Below are 20708 nucleotides of genomic sequence, written 5' to 3' on the forward strand. Positions count from 1 at the left end.
CAGTTCTAATACAAGGGAGATACCCAGTTCCTTAGCCTCTGGGCTTCTCTGTTCACTTTGTGTGTATTTTGTTACCCTATCACCTTCTGTGTACGTTATGTCATATCCCCCAGTTTGTCTGTGAGTCCATCTGTTTTGCATAACAGTTCAAACACCAGTACATTCCTGCAGACACTGGAGTGCATAACAGTTCTGACACCAGTACTTTCCTGCAGGCACTGGTGTGCATAACAATACAAGACAGGGCCAGTGTACATTGCAGGGCCAGTGTACATTGATTATCACTGCACCCTAGAATTATTACGGCATACAAGACAGGGCCAGTGTACATTGATTTTTCACTGCACCCTAGAATTATTATAGCATACAAGACAGGGCCGGTGTACATTTCTTTTCACTGCACCCCTGATTTTTTACAGCATACAAGACAGGGCCAGTGTACATTTATTTTCACTGCACCCCTGAATTTTCATGAATGTTGTATAGGTATTAGCGACGGAAGGGGTCAGGGTAGGAGACAGCAGCACGGTCAGGAGATGCTGGGCTTTAAAAAGGGGGAAGCTGCTATGTGCGGTGCCCCCTCCGCACACACTTAGTAACGGCCCTGCATGGCACACACTCATGTCACAGTCACAATCTTGCGTGCAAAACTTTCACTGGCTGAGGCCTGACTGTTTCTTCCAGCCATGACCGCATGATTGTAGCCTGCTACTTCCTGGCAGTGGCTTCAGTCACAGACAGTGCCAATACCGCACACTTCTGTAGTAGTTTTGTATTGACCTACAGGTAACTACAAGGTAAGGCCATGAGGGGACCTGTTCACTGATTGCAAAAAGGACACCAAGGAGCTCTCTCTAGCCAGGGCCGGCTCCAAGCCTACTAGCACCCTGAGCGAGAAAATGTAAAAGCGCCCTCCTATACACTTTGCGCCAGGCAGAGCACGTTAGACACTTTGCGCCAGGCAGAGCACGTTAGACACTTTGCGCCAGGCAGAGCATGTTAGACACTTTGCGCCAGGCAGAGCACGTTAAACACTTTGTGCCAGGCAGAGCACTGAGACATATTGCGCCAGGCAGAGCACTGAGACACATTGCGCCAGGTAGAGCACTGAGACATATTGCGCCAGGCAGAGCACTGAGACACATTGCGCCAGGTAGAGCACTGAGACATATTGCGCCAGGTAGAGCACTGAGACACATTGCGCCAGGTAGAGCAATGAGACACATTGCCTAGCCACAAACACCTAGCGGGAACACTAAATGATATGCTCCCCAGCCATGCCAGCTACACATGACATGCCCCCCAGCGGTGCCAGAAACACGTGACATGCCCCCCAGCAGTGCCAGATACACATGACATGCCCCCCAGCAGTGCCAGATACACATGACATGCCCCCCAGCAGTGCCAGATACACATGACATGCCCCCCAGCAGTGCCAGATACACATGACATGCCCCCCAGCAGTGCCAGATACATAAATGGCCACACAGTGCCAGATATGTCCCCACAGTTCCAGATACATAAATGCCCCTACAGTGCCAGATACATAAATGCCCCCACAGTGCAGATATGCCCCCACAGTGCCGGATACATAAATGACCCCAGTGCCAGATACATAAATGTCCCCACAGTGCCATATAAATATGTGCCCCCACAGTGCCAGATACATAAATGCCCCCACAGTGCATATATGCCCCCACAGTGCCAGATACATAAATGCCCCCAGTGCCAGATACATAAACGACCCCACAGTGCCAGATACATAAATGCCCCCACAGTGCCAGATACATAAATGCCCCCAGTGCCAGATACATAAATGTCCCCACAGTGCCAGATAAATAAGTGCCCCCACAGTGCCAGATACATAAATGCCCCCACAGTGCATATATGCCGCCACAGTGCCAGATACATAAATGCCCCCAGTGCCAGATACATAAATGCCCCCACAGTGCCAGATACATAAATGCCCCCACAGTGCATATATGCCCCACAGTGCCAGATACATAAATACCCCCAGTGCCAGATACATAAATGACCCCACAGTTTCAGATACATAAATGCCCCCACAGTGCCAGATACATAAATGCCCCCACAGTGCAGATATGCCCCCACAGTGCCAGATACATAAATGCCCCCACAGTGCAGATATGACCCCACAGTGCCAGATATGACCCCACAGTGCCCTGCCCAATACAAAAATGCCCCACACAGTGCCCAATCCATAAATGCCCCCCACAATACCTGCGGTGCTGGGAGGGGGAGTGATGCTGAGGGCGCGGGCGGACTCTTCCAAAACGGTTGTGTGCGCACTATGCGGCGCTGGCGCCGCACAGCGCGCATGGCGCGCACACAACAGTTTAGGCCGGGTAGCGCTGCATGCTGGCTCCAGGCACGAATATGGCGGCACCAGCGCGCGGCGCCCATTAAGGGTGGCGCCCCGCGCGGCCGCTCTATTCGAACATGCCTGGAGCCGGCCCTGTCTCTAGCATATAAAGGGGAATGACTGTAAGGGCTCTGATGCTATGTAAAGGGGATTGAGGGGGCTCTTATATAGAGAGAGATATGACTGTAGGTGCTCTGATGGCATATAAACGCAGATGTGGAGCGGAAGGCATATAAAGGGTCGTGCGGAAGGGTCTGATGGCATAGAAGTGGATGCAGCCATGTAAATAAAAGGTGATAACTTTAATGAAGACCATTTTCCTTGACAATTAGCATATTTAGCAAAAGGTTAAAAAAAATATTGTCACAGCCTAGACTGATACCCCTCCCCACCCCCCCCCCCCCAAAAAAAAAGAAAAAAAGAAATTGCTTCCTCTCAACTATACACCCAGGCAACAGGTTTGTCTTTAAAATACAAAAATGAATTATCTACTTCCCTCTTGAAAAGTGTCCACTAATTCTATTAGTCCCGTACAGAAACTTCCTTCTGTCTCATATAAATTGTCTCTGCATGAAAACAAACATCCTCAAATTTCCATGTTGTTCTTTTCACACCTCTAACGCCAAAAAACATTGATGCTTGCTGACTCTCAGGGGAAATATATCTATTAAAGTGCAGGTTTTTAGAAGTGGAGATATTGCCCAAAGCAACCAATCAGATTCTACTTATTATTTATATAGTACCTTCTAGGTGATAATACCTAGAATCTGATTGGTTGGCCAATATCTCCACTTCTTAAAACCCGCACTTTAGTAAATATACCCCTCAGCCTCTTTGAGTCCAGCTCAGAGATCAAAATCAGTTTGAGATTTTCAAGGTAAAAGTAGATATTCTCGATGTAGACTCCAAAACACTGATGACTGAAAAGATAATGGAACTAAAGAAGATTATTCGATTTTGGTTCAAAATGTCTATGCTCCACCACTTCACAAGAAGCTTTGGAGTCATGTTTTATAATGAAAGCAACTATGTGTAATGACACATCATCATCACAGTATAAATTAGAGTAATAAATTACCGGTAGTACATAACATGTTTAGACCTGGACCTAGAGTTGCAATTGGCTGTTCTGATCTGAATTAATGATGTGCACCGGAAATTTTTCGCGTTTTGTGTTTTGGTTTTGGTTTTGGGTTCGGTTCCGCGGCCGTGTTTTGGATTCGGACGCGTTTTGGCAAAACCTCACCGAAAATTTTTTGTCGAATTCGGGTGTGTTTTGGATTCGGGTGTTTTTTTCAAAAAACCCTAAAAAACAGCTTAAATCATAGAATTTGGGGGTCATTTTGATCCCATAGTATTATTAACCTCAATAACCATAATTTCCACTCACTTCCAGTCTATTCTGAACACCTCACAATATTATTTTTAGTCCTAAAATTTGCACCGAGGTCGCTGGATGGCTAAGCTAAGCGACACAAGTGGCCGACACAAACACCTGGCCCATCTAGGAGTGGCACTGCAGTGTCAGGCAGGATGGCCCTTCCAAAAAATAGTCCCCAAACAGCACATGATGCAAAGAAAAAAAGTGGCGCACCAAGGTGGCTGTGTGACTAAGCTAAGCGACACAAGTGGCCGACACAAACACCTGGCCCATCTAGGAGTGGCACTGCAGTGTCAATCAAGACAGGATGGCCCTTCCAAAAAATTGTCCCCAAACAGCACATGATGCAAAGAAAAAAAGAGGCGCACCAAGGTGGCTGTGTGACTAAGCTAAGCGACACAAGTGGCCGACACAAACACCTGGCCCATCTAGGAGTGGCACTGCAGTGTCAATCAAGACAGGATGGCCCTTCCAAAAAATTGTCCCCAAACAGCACATGATGTAAAGAAAAAAAGAGGCGCACCAAGGTGGCTGTGTGACTAAGCTAAGCGACACAAGTGGCCGACACAAACACCTGGCCCATCTAGGAGTGGCACTGCAGTGTCAATCAAGACAGGATGGCCCTTCCAAAAAATTGTCCCCAAACAGCACATGATGCAAAGAAAAAAAGAGGCGCACCAAGGTGGCTGTGTGACTAAGCTAAGCGACACAAGTGGCCGACACAAACACCTGGCCCATCTAGGAGTGGCACTGCAGTGTCAATCAAGACAGGATGGCACTTCCAAAAAATTGTCCCCAAACAGCACATGATGCAAAGAAAAAAAGAGGCGCACCAAGGTGGCTGTGTGACTAAGCTAAGCGACACAAGTGGCCGACACAAACACCTGGCCCATCTAGGAGTGGCACTGCAGTGTCAATCAAGACAGGATGGCCCTTCCAAAAAATTGTCCCCAAACAGCACATGATGCAAAGAAAAAAAGAGGCGCACCAAGGTGGCTGTGTGACTAAGCTAAGCGACACAAGTGGCCGACACAAACACCTGGCCCATCTAGGAGTGGCACTGCAGTGTCAGGCAGGATGGCCCTTCCAAAAAAATGTCCCCAAACAGCACATGATGCAAAGAAAAATTAAAGAAAAAAGAGGTGCAAGATGGAATTGTCCTTGGGCCCTCCCACCCACCCTTATGTTGTATAAACAGGACATGCACACTTTAACGAACCCATCATTTCAGCGACAGGGTCTGCCACACGACTGTGACTGAAATGACTGGTTGGTATGTGCCCCCACCAAAAAAAGAAGCAATCAATCTCTCCTTGCACAAACTGGCTCTACAGAGGCAAGATGTCCACCTCATCATCATCCTCCGATTCCTCACCCCTTTCACTGTGTACATCCCCCTCCTCACAGATTATTAATTCGTCCCCACTGGAATCCACCATCTCAGGTCCCCGTGTACTTTCTGGAGGCAATTGCTGCTGGTGAATGTCTCCACGGAGGAATTGATTATAATTCATTTTGATGAACATCATCTTCTCCACATTTTCTGGAAGTAACCTCGTACGCCGATTGCTGACAAGGTGAGCGGCTGCACTAAACACTCTTTCGGAGTACACACTGGAGGGAGGGCAATTTAGGTAGAATAAAGCCAGTTTGTGCAAGGGCCTCCAAATTGCCTCTTTTTCCTGCCAGTATACGTACGGACTGTCTGACGTGCCTACTTGGATGCGGTCACTCATATAATCCTCCACCATTCTTTCCATGGTGAGAGAATCATATGCAGTGACAGTAGACGACATGTCAGTAATCATTGGCAGGTCCTTCAGTCCGGACCAGATGTCAGCACTCGCTCCAGACTGCCCTGCATCACCGCCAGCGGGTGGGCTAGGAATTCTTAGCCTTTTCCTCGCACCCCCAGTTGCGGGAGAATGTGAAGGAGGAGATGTTGACGGGTCACGTTCCGCTTGACTTGACAATTTTCTCACCAGCAGGTCTTTGAACCTCTGCAGACTTGTGTCTGCCGGAAAGAGAGATACAACGTAGGTTTTAAATCTAGGATCGAGCACGGTGGCCAAAATGTAGTGCTCTGATTTCAACAGATTGACCACCCGTGAATCCTGGTTAAGCGAATTAAGGGCTCCATCCACAAGTCCCACATGCCTAGCGGAATCGCTCTGTTTTAGCTCCTCCTTCAATGTCTCCAGCTTCTTCTGCAAAAGCCTGATGAGGGGAATGACCTGACTCAGGCTGGCAGTGTCTGAACTGACTTCACGTGTGGCAAGTTCAAAGGGTTGCAGAACCTTGCACAACGTTGAAATCATTCTCCACTGCGCTTGAGTCAGGTGCATTCCCCCTCCTTTGCCTATATCGTGGGCAGATGTATAGGCTTGAATGGCCTTTTGCTGCTCCTCCATCCTCTGAAGCATAAAGAGGGTTGAATTCCACCTCGTTACCACCTCTTGCTTCAGATGATGGCAGGGCAGGTTCAGGAATGTTTGGTGGTGCTCCAGTCTTCTGTACGCGGTGCCTGAATGCCGAAAGTGGCCCGCAATTCTTCGGGCCACCGACAGCATCTCTTGCACGCCCCTGTCGTTTTTTAAATAATTCTGCACCACCAAATTCAATGTATGTGCAAAACATGGGACGTGCTGGAATTTGCCCAGATGTAATGCACGCACAATATTGCTGGCGTTGTCCGATGTCACAAATCCCCAGGAGAGTCCAATTGGGGTAAGCCATTCTGCGATGATCTTCCTCAGTTGCCGTAAGAGGTTGTCAGCTGTGTGCCTATTCTGGAAAGCGGTGATACAAAGCGTAGCCTGCCTAGGAACGAGTTTGCGTTTGCGAGATGCTGCTACTGGTGCCGCCGCTGCTGTTCTTGCTGCGGGAGGCAATACATCTACCCAGTGGGCTGTCACAGTCATATAGTCCTGAGTCAACCCTGCTCCACTTGTCCACATGTCCGTGGTTAAGTGGACATTGGGTACAACTGCATTTTTTAGGACACTGGTGAGTCTTTTTCTGAGGTCTGTGTACATTTTCGGTATCGCCTGCCTAGAGAAATGGAACCTAGATGGTATTTGGTACCGGGGACACAGTACCTCAATCAAGTCTATAGTTGCATCTGAATTAACGATGGATACCGGAACCACGTTTCTCACCGCCCAGGCTGCCAAGGCCTGAGTTATCTGCTTTGCAGCAGGATGACTGCTGTGATATTTCATCTTCCTCGCAAAGGACTGTTGGACAGTCAATTGCTTACTGGAAGTAGTACAAGTGGTCTTCCGACTTCCCCTCTTGGATGACGATCGACTCCCAGCAGCAACAACAGCAGCGCCAGCAGCAGTAGGCGTTACACTCAAGGATACATCGGAGGAATCCCAGGCAGGAGAGGACTCGTCAGACTTGACAGTTACATGGCCTGCAGGACTATTGGCTTTCCTGGGTAAGGAGGAAATTGACACTGAGGGAGTTGGTGGTGTGGTTTGCAGGAGCTTGGTTACAAGAGGAAGGGATTTAGTGGTCAGTGGACTGCTTCCGCTGTCACCCAAAGTTTTTGAACTTGTCACTGACTTATGATGAATGCGCTGCAGGTGACGTATAAGGGAGGATGTTCCGAGGTGGTTAACGTCCTTACCCCTACTTAGTACAGCTTGACAAAGGCAACACACGGCTTGACACCTGTTGTCCGCATTTGTGTTGAAATAATTCCACACCGAAGAGCTGATTTTTTTTGTATTTTGACCAGGCATGTCAATGGCCATATTCCTCCCACGGACAACAGGTGTCTCCCCGGGTGCCTGACTTAAACAAACCACCTCACCATCAGAATCCTCCTTGTCAATTTCCTCCCCAGCGCCAGCAACACCCATATCCTCATCCTGGTGTACTTCAACAGTTACATCTTCAATTTGACTATCAGGAACTGGACTGCGGGTGCTCCTTACAGCACTTGCAGGGGGCGTGCAAATGGTGGAAGGCGCAAGCTCTTCCCGTCCAGTGTTGGGAAGGTCAGGCATCGCAACCGACACAATTGGACTCTCCTTGGGGATTTGTGATTTTGAAGAACGCACAGTTCTTTGCTGTGCTTTTGCCAGCTTTAATCTTTTCTTTTTTCTAGCGAGAGGATGAGTGCTTCCATCCTCATGTGAAGCTGAACCACTAGCCATGAACATAGGCCAGGGCCTCAGCCGTTCCTTGCCACTCCGTGTCGTAAATGGCATATTGGCAAGTTTACGCTTCTCCTCAGACGCTTTTAATTTTGATTTTTGGGTCATTTTACTGAACTTTTGTGTTTTGGATTTTACATGCTCTCTACTATGACATTGGGCATTGGCCTTGGCAGACGACGTTGATGGCATTTCATCGTCTCGGCCATGACTAGTGGCAGCAGCTTCAGCACGAGGTGGAAGTGGATCTTGATCTTTCCCTTTAACCTCCACATTTTTGTTCCCCATTTTTTAATGTGTGGAATTATATGCCAGTATCAATAGCAATGGCCTACTACTATATTTACTGTGCAAAACTATCTAAAATGCACCACAGGTATAGAATGTAGATGGATAGTATACTTAATGGATGACGAGTGACGACACAGAGGTAGGTACAGCAGTTGCCTACCGTACTGCTATAAGTATATATATAGTATACTGGTGGACACTGTCAGCAAACTGCAAAACTGTCTAAAATGCACCACAGGTATAGAATGTAGATGGATAGTATACTTAATGGATGACGAGTGACGACACAGAGGTAGGTACAGCAGTGGCCTACCGTACTGCTATAAGTATATATATAATAAACTGGTGGACACTGTCAGCAAACTGCAAAACTGTCTAAAATGCACCACAGGTATAGAATGTAGATGGATAGTATACTTAATGGATGACGAGTGACGACACAGAGGTAGGTACAGTAGTGGCCTACCGTACTGCTATAAGTATATATATAATAAACTGGTGGACACTGTCAGCAAACTGCAAAACTGTCTAAAATGCACCACAGGTATAGAATGTAGATGGATAGTGTACTTAATGGATGACGAGTGACGACACAGAGGTAGGTACAGCAGTGGCCTACCGTACTGCTATAAGTATATATAAACTGGTGGACAGTGCCGTAACTAGACATTTTAGCGCTGTGTGCAAGAAACAGCAACGGCGCCCCCAGAGGGGCGTGGCTTCATGGGAAGGGGCGTGGCTACAAAATTATGCCAATTCATACTATGCTGCACAGTAGTCTCCATTATTCAAATTACACCGAACAGTAGCACCACTTACACACATTACGGCAGGTAGAGCCCCATTTTACACATTACGACAGGCAGAGCTCCCTTAGACACAGTACAGCAGGTAGAGTCACCTTTTACACATTACAGAAGGTAGAGTCACCTTTTACACATTACCCTGGGGGAGAGAGGGATGGAGAGAGAGAGATATTGATTTTATACTGACATCCCTCCAGCCTAAATGCTGCAGACACAGGGGAAGACCAGCGGCGAAGCCTAGTGAGGGACGTGAAGCTGCAGGCTGGGGTGCTGCTGCAGTGGTCAGTGTGAGCTCAGCTGGACTGAATGCTCCCTGACTGCCCGCCTGAACGCCGCAGCAACTCGTGGCACGGGGCGCTGTGGGAGACAGTTGGGAAAGACGTCATCACGTCTCTCCCTTGCAGGTAGGAGGGAGGCAAAGCATCTGATTGGGCCCGGGGAGAAGGTGCTGCGTTGGTGCAGGTTGTGGGTGCGCTCAGCAGCAGAGGAGATGAGCGCACACCACACACAGCAGGAGCAAACGCAGAATTTGTAAAGGGGGGTTTCCAGATTATATATTTATGAATCCATATCAGTAACGGCACTTGGAGTTGACATGAGACAAAGAAGATTTGTACTAGACAAGCGTTTTCAGGGCATGCGAACTGTCATCAAAACAACATAAATAATAATTGTGTGGTCTTGATTACATGGCGCATGCCCTGAAAACGCTTGTCTAATACAAATCTTCTTTGCCTCATGCCAACTCTGAGTGCCGTTGCTGATACTGATATGGATTCATGCTGATTATGCTACCTGTGCGCCGAAGTGCCTTTAATAAAGCAGTAACTACCTTCTTTATATAATATATAATATATATATATATATATATATATACACACACACAAACATACTGTCATATATCTATGTGTATATGTCTATCTTATACTGTGTGCCTCCCTATAGTATATATATAGGGAGGCACACAGTATAAGATAGATATATACACTAGAGATGAGCGGGTTCGGTTTCTCTGAATCCGAACCCGCACGAACTTCATGTTTTTTTCACGGGTCCGAGCAGACTCGGATCCTCCCGCCTTGCTCGGTTAACCCGAGCGCGCCCGAACGTCATCATGACGCTGTCGGATTCTCGCGAGACTCGGATTCTATATAAGGAGCCGCGCGTCGCCGCCATTTTCACACGTGCATTGAGATTGATAGGGAGAGGACGTGGCTGGCGTCCTCTCCATTTAGATTAGGGTTGAGAGAGAGAGAGATTGACCTGAGGCTGTGATACTGTAGAAGAGAGTGCAGAGTTTAGTGACTGACGACCACAGTGACCACCAGACAGTGCAGTTGTTTGTTTTATTTAATATATCCGTTCTCTGCCTGAAAAAAACGATACACACAGTGACTCAGTCACATACCATATCTGTGTGCACTGCTCAGCCCAGTGTGCTGCATCAATGTATATATATATCTGACTGTGCTCAGCTCACACAGCTTATAATTGTGGGGGAGACTGGGGAGCACTGCAGTGCCAGTTATAGGTTATAGCAGGAGCCAGGAGTACATAATATTATATTAAAATTAAACAGTGCACACTTTTGCTGCAGGAGTGCCACTGCCAGTGTGACTAGTGACCAGTGACCTGACCACCAGTATATATAATATTAGTAGTATACTATCTCTTTATCAACCAGTCTATATTAGCAGCAGACACAGTACAGTGCGGTAGTTCACGGCTGTGGCTACCTCTGTGTCGGCACTCGGCAGCCCGTCCATAATTGTATATACCACCTAACCGTGGTTTTTTTTTCTTTCTTTATAGTCATACTAGTTACGAGTATACTATCTCTTTATCAACCAGTCTATATTAGCAGCAGACACAGTACAGTGCGGTAGTTCACGGCTGTGGCTACCTCTGTGTCGGCACTCGGCAGCCCGTCCATAATTGTATATACCACCTAACCGTGGTTTTTTTTTCTTTCTTTATACATACATACTAGTTACGAGTATACTATCTCTTTATCAACCAGTCTATATTAGCAGCAGACACAGTACAGTGCGGTAGTTCACGGCTGTGGCTACCTCTGTGTCGGCACTCGGCAGCCCGTCCATAATTGTATATACCACCTAACCGTGGTTTTTTTTTCTTTCTTTATACATACATACTAGTTACGAGTATACTATCTCTTTATCAACCAGTCTATATATTAGCAGCAGACACAGTACAGTGCGGTAGTTCACGGCTGTGGCTACCTCTGTGTCGGCACTCGGCAGCCCGTCCATAATTGTATATACCACCTAACCGTGGTTTTTTTTTCTTTCTTTATACATACATACTAGTTACGAGTATACTATCTCTTTATCAACCAGTCTATATATTTGCAGCAGACACAGTACAGTGCGGTAGTTCACGGCTGTGGCTACCTCTGTGTCGGCACTCGACAGCCCGTCCATAATTGTATATACCACCTAACCGTGGTTTTTTTTTCTTTCTTTATACATACATACTAGTTACGAGTATACTATCTCTTTATCAACCAGTCTATATTAGCAGCAGACACAGTACAGTGCGGTAGTTCACGGCTGTGGCTACCTCTGTGTCGGCACTCGGCAGCCCGTCCATAATTGTATATACCACCTAACCGTGGTTTTTTTTTCTTTCTTTATACATACATACTAGTTACGAGTATACTATCTCTTTATCAACCAGTCTATATATTAGCAGCAGACACAGTACAGTGCGGTAGTTCACGGCTGTGGCTACCTCTGTGTCGGCACTCGGCAGCCCGTCCATAATTGTATATACCACCTAACCGTGGTTTTTTTTTCTTTCTTTATAGTCATACTAGTTACGAGTATACTATCTCTTTATCAACCAGTCTATATTAGCAGCAGACACAGTACAGTGCGGTAGTTCACGGCTGTGGCTACCTCTGTGTCGGCACTCGGCAGCCCGTCCATAATTGTATATACCACCTAACCGTGGTTTTTTTTTCTTTCTTTATACATACATACTAGTTACGAGTATACTATCTCTTTATCAACCAGTCTATATTAGCAGCAGACACAGTACAGTGCGGTAGTTCATGGCTGTGGCTACCTCTGTGTCGGCACTCGGCAGCCCGTCCATAATTGTATATACCACCTAACCGTGGTTTTTTTTTCTTTCTTTATACATACATACTAGTTACGAGTATACTATCTCTTTATCAACCAGTCTATATATTAGCAGCAGACACAGTACAGTGCGGTAGTTCACGGCTGTGGCTACCTCTGTGTCAGCACTCGGCAGCCCGTCCATAATTGTATATACCACCTAACCGTGGTTTTTTTTTCTTTCTTTATACATACATACTAGTTACGAGTATACTATCTCTTTATCAACCAGTCTATATATTAGCAGCAGACACAGTACAGTGCGGTAGTTCACGGCTGTGGCTACCTCTGTGTCGGCACTCGGCAGCCCGTCCATAATTGTATATACCACCTAACCGTGGTTTTTTTTCTTTCTTTATACATACATACATACTAGTTACGAGTATACTATCTCTTTATCAACCAGTCTATATATTAGCAGCAGACACAGTACAGTGCGGTAGTTCACGGCTGTGGCTACCTCTGTGTCGGCACTCGGCAGCCCGTCCATAATTGTATATACCACCTAACCGTGGTTTTTTTTTCTTTCTTTATACATACATACTAGTTACGAGTATACTATCTCTTTATCAACCAGTCTATATATTAGCAGCAGACACAGTACAGTGCGGTAGTTCACGGCTGTGGCTACCTCTGTGTCGGCACTCGGCAGCCCGTCCATAATTGTATATACCACCTAACCGTGGTTTTTTTTCTTTCTTTATACATACATACTAGTAACGAGTATACTATCTCTTTATCAACCAGTCTATATATTAGCAGCAGACACAGTACAGTGCGGTAGTTCACGGCTGTGGCTACCTCTGTGTCGGCACTCGGCAGCCCGTCCATAATTGTATATACCACCTAACCGTGGTTTTTTTTTCTTTCTTTATACATACATACTAGTTACGAGTATACTATCTCTTTATCAACCAGTCTATATATTAGCAGCAGACACAGTACAGTGCGGTAGTTCACGGCTGTGGCTACCTCTGTGTCGGCACTCGGCAGCCCGTCCATAATTGTATATACCACCTAACCGTGGTTTTTTTTTCTTTCTTTATACATACATACTAGTTACGAGTATACTATCTCTTTATCAACCAGTCTATATATTAGCAGCAGACACAGTACAGTGCGGTAGTTCACGGCTGTGGCTACCTCTGTGTCGGCACTCGGCAGCCCGTCCATAATTGTATATACCACCTAACCGTGGTTTTTTTTCTTTCTTTATACATACATACTAGTTACGAGTATACTATCTCTTTATCAACCAGTCTATATATTAGCAGCAGACACAGTACAGTGCGGTAGTTCACGGCTGTGGCTACCTCTGTGTCGGCACTCGGCAGCCCGTCCATAATTGTATACTAGTATCCAATCCATCCATCTCCATTGTTTACCTGAGGTGCCTTTTAGTTGTGCCTATTAAAATATGGAGAACAAAAATGTTGAGGTTCCAAAATTAGGGAAAGATCAAGATCCACTTCCACCTCGTGCTGAAGCTGCTGCCACTAGTCATGGCCGAGACGATGAAATGCCAGCAACGTCGTCTGCCAAGGCCGATGCCCAATGTCATAGTACAGAGCATGTCAAATCCAAAACACCAAATATCAGTAAAAAAAGGACTCCAAAACCTAAAATAAAATTGTCGGAGGAGAAGCGTAAACTTGCCAATATGCCATTTACCACACGGAGTGGCAAGGAACGGCTGAGGCCCTGGCCTATGTTCATGGCTAGTGGTTCAGCTTCACATGAGGATGGAAGCACTCAGCCTCTCGCTAGAAAAATGAAAAGACTAAAGCTGGCAAAAGCAGTAGCACCGCAAAGAACTGTGCGTTCTTCGAAATCCCAAATCCACAAGGAGAGTCCGACTCCAATTGTGTCGGTTGCGATGCCTGACCTTCCCAACACTGGACGTGAAGAGCATGCGCCTTCCACCATTTGCACGCCCCCTGCAAGTGATGGAAGGAGCACCCGCAGTCCAGTTCCTGATAGTCAGATTGAAGATGTCAGTGTTGAAGTACACCAGGATGAGGAGGATATGAGTGTTGCTGGCGCTGGGGAGGAAATTGACCAGGAGGATTCTGATGGTGAGGTGGTTTGTTTAAGTCAGGCACCCGGGGAGACACCTGTTGTCCGTGGTAGGAATATGGCCGTTGACATGCCTGGTGAAAATACCAAAAAAATCAGCTCTTCGGTGTGGAAGTATTTCACCAGAAATGCGGACAACAGGTGTCAAGCCGTGTGTTCCCTTTGTCAAGCTGTAATAAGTAGGGGTAAGGACGTTAACCACCTCGGAACATCCTCCCTTATACGTCACCTGCAGCGCATTCATAATAAGTCAGTGACAAGTTCAAAAACTTTGAGTGACAGCGGAAGCAGTCCACTGACCAGTAAATCCCTTCCTCTTGTAACCAAGCTCACGCAAACCACCCCACCAACTCCCTCAGTGTCAATTTCCTCCTTCCCCAGGAATGCCAATAGTCCTGCAGGCAATGTCACTGGCAATTCTGACGAGTCCTCTCCTGCCTGGGATTCCTCCGATGCATCCTTGCGTGTAACGCCTACTGCTGCTGGCGCTGCTGTTGTTGCTGCTGGGAGTCGATGGTCATCCCAGAAGGGAAGTCGTAAGCACACTTTTACTTCTTCCACCAAGCAATTGACTGTCCAACAGTCCTTTGCGAGGAAGATGAAATATCACAGCAGTCATCCTGTTGCAAAGCGGATAACTGAGGCCTTGACAACTATGTTGGTGTTAGACGTGCGTCCGGTATCCGCCGTTAGTTCACAGGGAACTAGACAATTTCTTGAGGTAGTGTGCCCCCGTTACCAAATACCATCTAGGTTCCACTTCTCTAGGCAGGTGATACCGAGAATGTACACGGACGTCAGAAAAAGACTCACCAGTGTCCTAAAAAATGCAGTTGTACCCAATGTCCACTTAACCACGGACATGTGGACAAGTGGAGCAGGGCAGGGTCAGGACTATATGACTGTGACAGCCCACTGGGTAGATGTATGGACTCCCGCAGCAAGAACAGCAGCGGCGGCACCAGTAGCAGCATCTCGCAAACGCCAACTCTTTCCTAGGCAGGCTACGCTTTGTATCACCGGTTTCCAGAATACGCACACAGCTGAAAACCTCTTACGGCAACTGAGGAAGATCATCGCGGAATGGCTTACCCCAATTGGACTCTCCTGTGGATTTGTGGCATCGGACAACGCCAGCAATATTGTGTGTGCATTAAATCTGGGCCAATTCCAGCACGTCCCATGTTTTGCACATACCTTGAATTTGGTGGTGCAGAATTTTTTTAAAAACGACAGGGGCGTGCAAGAGATGCTGTCGGTGGCCAGAAGAATTGCGGGACACTTTCGGCGTACAGGCACCACGTACAGAAAACTGGAGCACCACCAAAAACTACTGAACCTGCCCTGCCATCATCTGAAGCAAGAAGTGGTAACGAGGTGGAATTCAACCCTGTATATGCTTCAGAGGTTGGAGGAGCAGCAAAAGGCCATTCAAGCCTATACAATTGAGCACGATATAGGAGGTGGGATGCACCTGTCTCAAGCGCAGTGGAGAATGATTTCAACGTTGTGCAAGGTTCTGATGCCCTTTGAACTTGCCACACGTGAAGTCAGTTCAGACACTGCCAGCCTGAGTCAGGTCATTCCCCTCATCAGGCTTTTGCAGAAGAAGCTGGAGACATTGAAGGAGGAGCTAACACGGAGCGATTCCGCTAGGCATGTGGGACTTGTGGATGGAGCCCTTAATTCGCTTAGCAAGGATTCACGGGTGGTCAATCTGTTGAAATCAGAGCACTACATTTTGGCCACCGTGCTCGATCCTAGATTTAAAGCCTACCTTGGATCTCTCTTTCCGGCAGACACAAGTCTGCTGGGGTTCAAACACCTGCTGGTGAGTAAATTGTCAAGTCAAGCGGAACGCGACCTGTCAACAACATCTCCTCCTTCACATTCTCCCGCAACTGGGGGTGCGAGGAAAAGGCTCAGAATTCCGAGCCCACCCGCTGGCGGTGATGCAGGGCAGTCTGGAGCGACTGCTGATGCTGACATCTGGTCCGGACTGAAGGACCTGACAACGATTACGGACATGTCGTCTACTGTCACTGCATATGATTCTCTCCCCATTGAAAGAATGGTGGAGGATTATATGAGTGACCGCATCCAAGTAGGCACGTCACACAGTCCGTACTTATACTGGCAGGAAAAAGAGGCAATTTGGAGGCCCTTGCACAAACTGGCTTTATTCTACCTAAGTTGCCCTCCCACAAGTGTGTACTCCGAAAGAGTGTTTAGTGCCGCCGCTCACCTTGTCAGCAATCGGCGTACGAGGTTACATCCAGAAAATGTGGAGAAGATGATGTTCATTAAAATGAATTATAATCAATTCCTCCGTGGAGACATTGACCAGCAGCAATTGCCTCCACAAAGTACACAGGGAGCTGAGATGGTGGATTCCAGTGGGGACGAATTGATAATCTGTGAGGAGGGGGATGTACACGGTGATATATCGGAGGATGATGATGAGGTGGACATCTTGCCTCTGTAGAGCCAGTTTGTGCAAGGAGAGATTAATTGCTTCTTTTTTGGTGGGGGTCCAAACCAACCCGTCATATCAGTCACAGTCGTGTGGCAGACCCTGTCACTGAAATGATGGGTTCGTTAAAGTGTGCATGTCCTGTTTATACAACATAAGGGTGGGTGGGAGGGCCCAAGGACAATTCCATCTTTCACCTCTTTTTTCTTTTCTTTTTCTTTGCGTCATGTGCTGTTTGGGGAGGGGTTTTTGGAAGGGACATCCTGCGTGACACTGCAGTGCCACTCCTAGATGGGCCCGGTGTTTGTGTCGGCCACTAGGGTCGCTTATCTTACTCACACAGCTACCTCATTGCGCCTCTTTTTTTCTTTGCGTCATGTGCTGTTTGGGGAGGGTTTTTTGGAAGGGACATCCTGCGTGACACTGCAGTGACACTCCTAGATGGGCCCGGTGTTTGTGTCGGCCACTAGGGTCGCTTATCTTACTCACACAGCTACCTCATTGCGCCTCTTTTTTTCTTTGCGTCATGTGCTGTTTGGGGAGGGTTTTTTGGAAGGGACTTCCTGCGTGACACTGCAGTGCCACTCCTAGATGGGCCCGGTGTTTGTGTCGGCCACTAGGGTCGCTAATCTTACTCACACAGCTACCTCATTGCGCCTCTTTTTTTCTTTGCGTCATGTGCTGTTTGGGGAGGGTTTTTTGGAAGGGCCATCCTGCGTGACACTGCAGTGCCACTCCTAGATGGGCCCGGTGTTTGTGTCGGCCACTAGGGTCGCTTATCTTACTCACACAGCGACCTCGGTGCAAATTTTAGGACTAAAAATAATATTGTGAGGTGTGAGGTATTCAGAATAGACTGAAAATGAGTGGAAATTATGGTTTTTGAGGTTAATAATACTTTGGGATCAAAATGACCGCCAAATTCTATGATTTAAGCTGTTTTTTAGGTTTTTTGGAAAAAAACACCCGAATCCAAAACACACCCGAATCCGACAAAAAAAATTCGGTGAGGTTTTGCCAAAACGCGGTCGAACCCAAAACACGGCCGCGGAACCGAACCCAAAACCAAAACACAAAACCCGAAAAATTTCCGGCGCTCATCTCTAATATACACATAGATATATGACAGTATTTTGTATATTATATATATATATATATATATATATATATAAATATATATATAATATACACGATATATAGAACAGGAGGGGGCAGGTAACCTGAAGTCAGCGCCGCAAGGGTCTGTCCATCTGTGCTGCCTTCATTGAGCCGGAGCCTGCCCCTTGAAGTCCTGTTAAGCTGGGAACACTGAAAAAGGAGGCAGCGGCGCTGGAACTGGGAGCACAGCAGAGTGTAGGTCAGCCCCGGTGAGAAGAGTGTAAAGGCCGCCCGGCGCCCAATAGAGAAAAATCCTTTGTGCATTGCTGTTTAGTGCCTGCCGCCGCTGCCGGTTCTACCGCTTCCCCTGACGCCAGGTGCCCGAAGCTCCTCTCAGCCGTAGCACAGGAGAGCTTTGTTGAGCAGCACTCTCTATCTATAGGAGCTGCTGGCAGCGCCGATCATCGCTGCGGGAATCACTAAAGGAGACAGAGGCAGAGCAGAGGCGGATTTAGACTTCATGGGGCCCTAAGCAAGACACCAAGGGGAACCCCCCTTTCTCAAACAATCCTCATTGTGTGCTTGCAGTGTCTCACTGGCATGCCCCCTCCACAGCAGCGCGTAACCCACTACACAACATCAATGCACTACACCCCCCATAGGCTACAATACTTTGCTGCACTACACCACCGCAGTACATCGCTACATTACATCACTACAGTACGCCTTCCTATACACTGCACTAGACCACTACACTATACCCCCCCAATATGCTGCACTAAATCAGTACACGCCCCTAATACACTGCACTACATCACTATATTACATCACTACGCCCTCCTACATGCCGCACTACATCGCTACACCACATCACTACGATATGCTGCACTACATCCCCCTACTGTATATGCTGCACTAAGTCGTTACACCCCCCATACTCTGCACTACACCCCCCTCCCCCAATATGCTGCACTACATCCCCCCTATATGCTGCACCAAGTCGTTACACCCCCTTTTATACACTACACTACATTCCTCCTATATGCTGTACTTTCATTACACACACACTGCATTAATCATTACACCCCCCCCCCCCATTTGCCACATTAATCATTACCCCCCCATTTGCCACATTTGCCACATTAATCATTACCCCCCCATATGCTGCATTAATAATTACCCCCATATGCTGCATTAATAATTACCCCCCCACATGCTGCATTAATCATTACACACACACACCCATTAAACATTCAACATACAGTAAATGTGCTACAGGCGCACTGCGGACACCCAGATCTCCGGAGTCTTACCCGGGCCGAGTGAGTCCTGGGAGGTAGGCTGGCAGCACATCCTTTCCCATAAGCTGAGAGCCTGAAGATAGCTGGATGATGCTCCTCACCGTTGTCTCGTCACCGGCGCACACACAGTGGGGAGGCCCGCAGGACGCTGGAGAGCAACCACGTGGAGAGCCAGTGTGTCCAAGGTTGTGCCTTCCTGCAGAGCCGCAATGGGTCCTAGGCCCCGCCGACTTCTGCCTGGGCGTTAATTGCTTTGCCGTAAATCCGCCACTGAGGCAGAGGTGTGTCCGTCTCAGGGGGGGGTTCTGCCTGCGTGCAGGAAAGCACTGCAGCGGCGGCCGGCGGGAGGCAGGAGGCAATTAAGAGTGGGCGGCGGGCAGCGGCCGTGCGGGTGGTGCTGCCAGATGGTGCGCCTACAGTGCAGTTGCGCTGTGTGCAATGCCCCTCTGGCACACACCTAGTTACGGCTCTGCTGGTGGACACTGTCAGCAAACAGCAAAACTTTCTAAAATGCACCACAGGTATAGAATGTAGATGGATAGTATACTTAATGGATGACGACTGACGACACAGAGGTAGGTACAGCAGTGGCCTACCGTACTGCTATAAGTATATATAAACTGGTGGACACTGTCAGCAAACTGCAAAACTGTCTAAAATGCACCACAGGTATAGAATGTAGATGGATAGTATACTTAATGGATGACGAGTGATGACACAGAGGTGGGTACAGCAGTGGCCTACCGTACTGCTATAAGTATTTATATAATAAACTGGTGGACACTGTCAGCAAACTGCAAAACTGTCTAAAATGCACCACAGGTATAGAATGTAGATGGATAGTATACTTAATGGATGACGAGTGACGACACAGAGGTAGGTACAGCAGTGGCCTACCGTACTGCTATAAGTATATATAAACTGGTGGACACTGTCAGCAAACTGCAAAACTGTCTAAAATGCACCACAGGTATAGAATGTAGATGGATAGTATACTTAATGGATGACGAGTGATGACACAGAGGTAGGTACAGCAGTGGCCTACCGTACTGCTATAAGTATATTTATAATAAACTGGTGGACACTGTCAGCAAACTGCAAAACTGTCTAAAATGCACCACAGGTATAGAATGTAGATGGATAGTATACTTAATGGATGACGACTGACGACACAGAGGTAGGTACAGCAGTGGCCTACCGTACTGCTATAAGTATAAATATAGTATACTGGTGGACACTGTCAGCAAACTGCAAAACTGTCTAAAATGCACCACAGGTATAGAATGTAGATGGATAGTATACTTAATGGATGACGAGTGACGACACAGAGGTTGGTACAGCCGTGGCCTACCGTACTGCTATAAGTATATATATATAATAAACTGGTGGACACTGTCAGCAAACTGCAAAACTGTCTAAAATGCACCACAGGTATAGAATGTAGATGGATAGTATACTTAATGGATGACGAGTGACGACACAGAGGTAGGTACAGCAGTGGCCTACCGTACTGCTATAAGTATATATAAACTGGTGGACACTGTCAGCAAACTGCAAAACTGTCTAAAATGCACCACAGGTATAGAA

This window comes from Pseudophryne corroboree, chromosome 3 (genome assembly GCF_028390025.1).
Source record: "Pseudophryne corroboree isolate aPseCor3 chromosome 3, aPseCor3.hap2, whole genome shotgun sequence".
NCBI lineage: Eukaryota > Metazoa > Chordata > Amphibia > Anura > Myobatrachidae > Pseudophryne > Pseudophryne corroboree.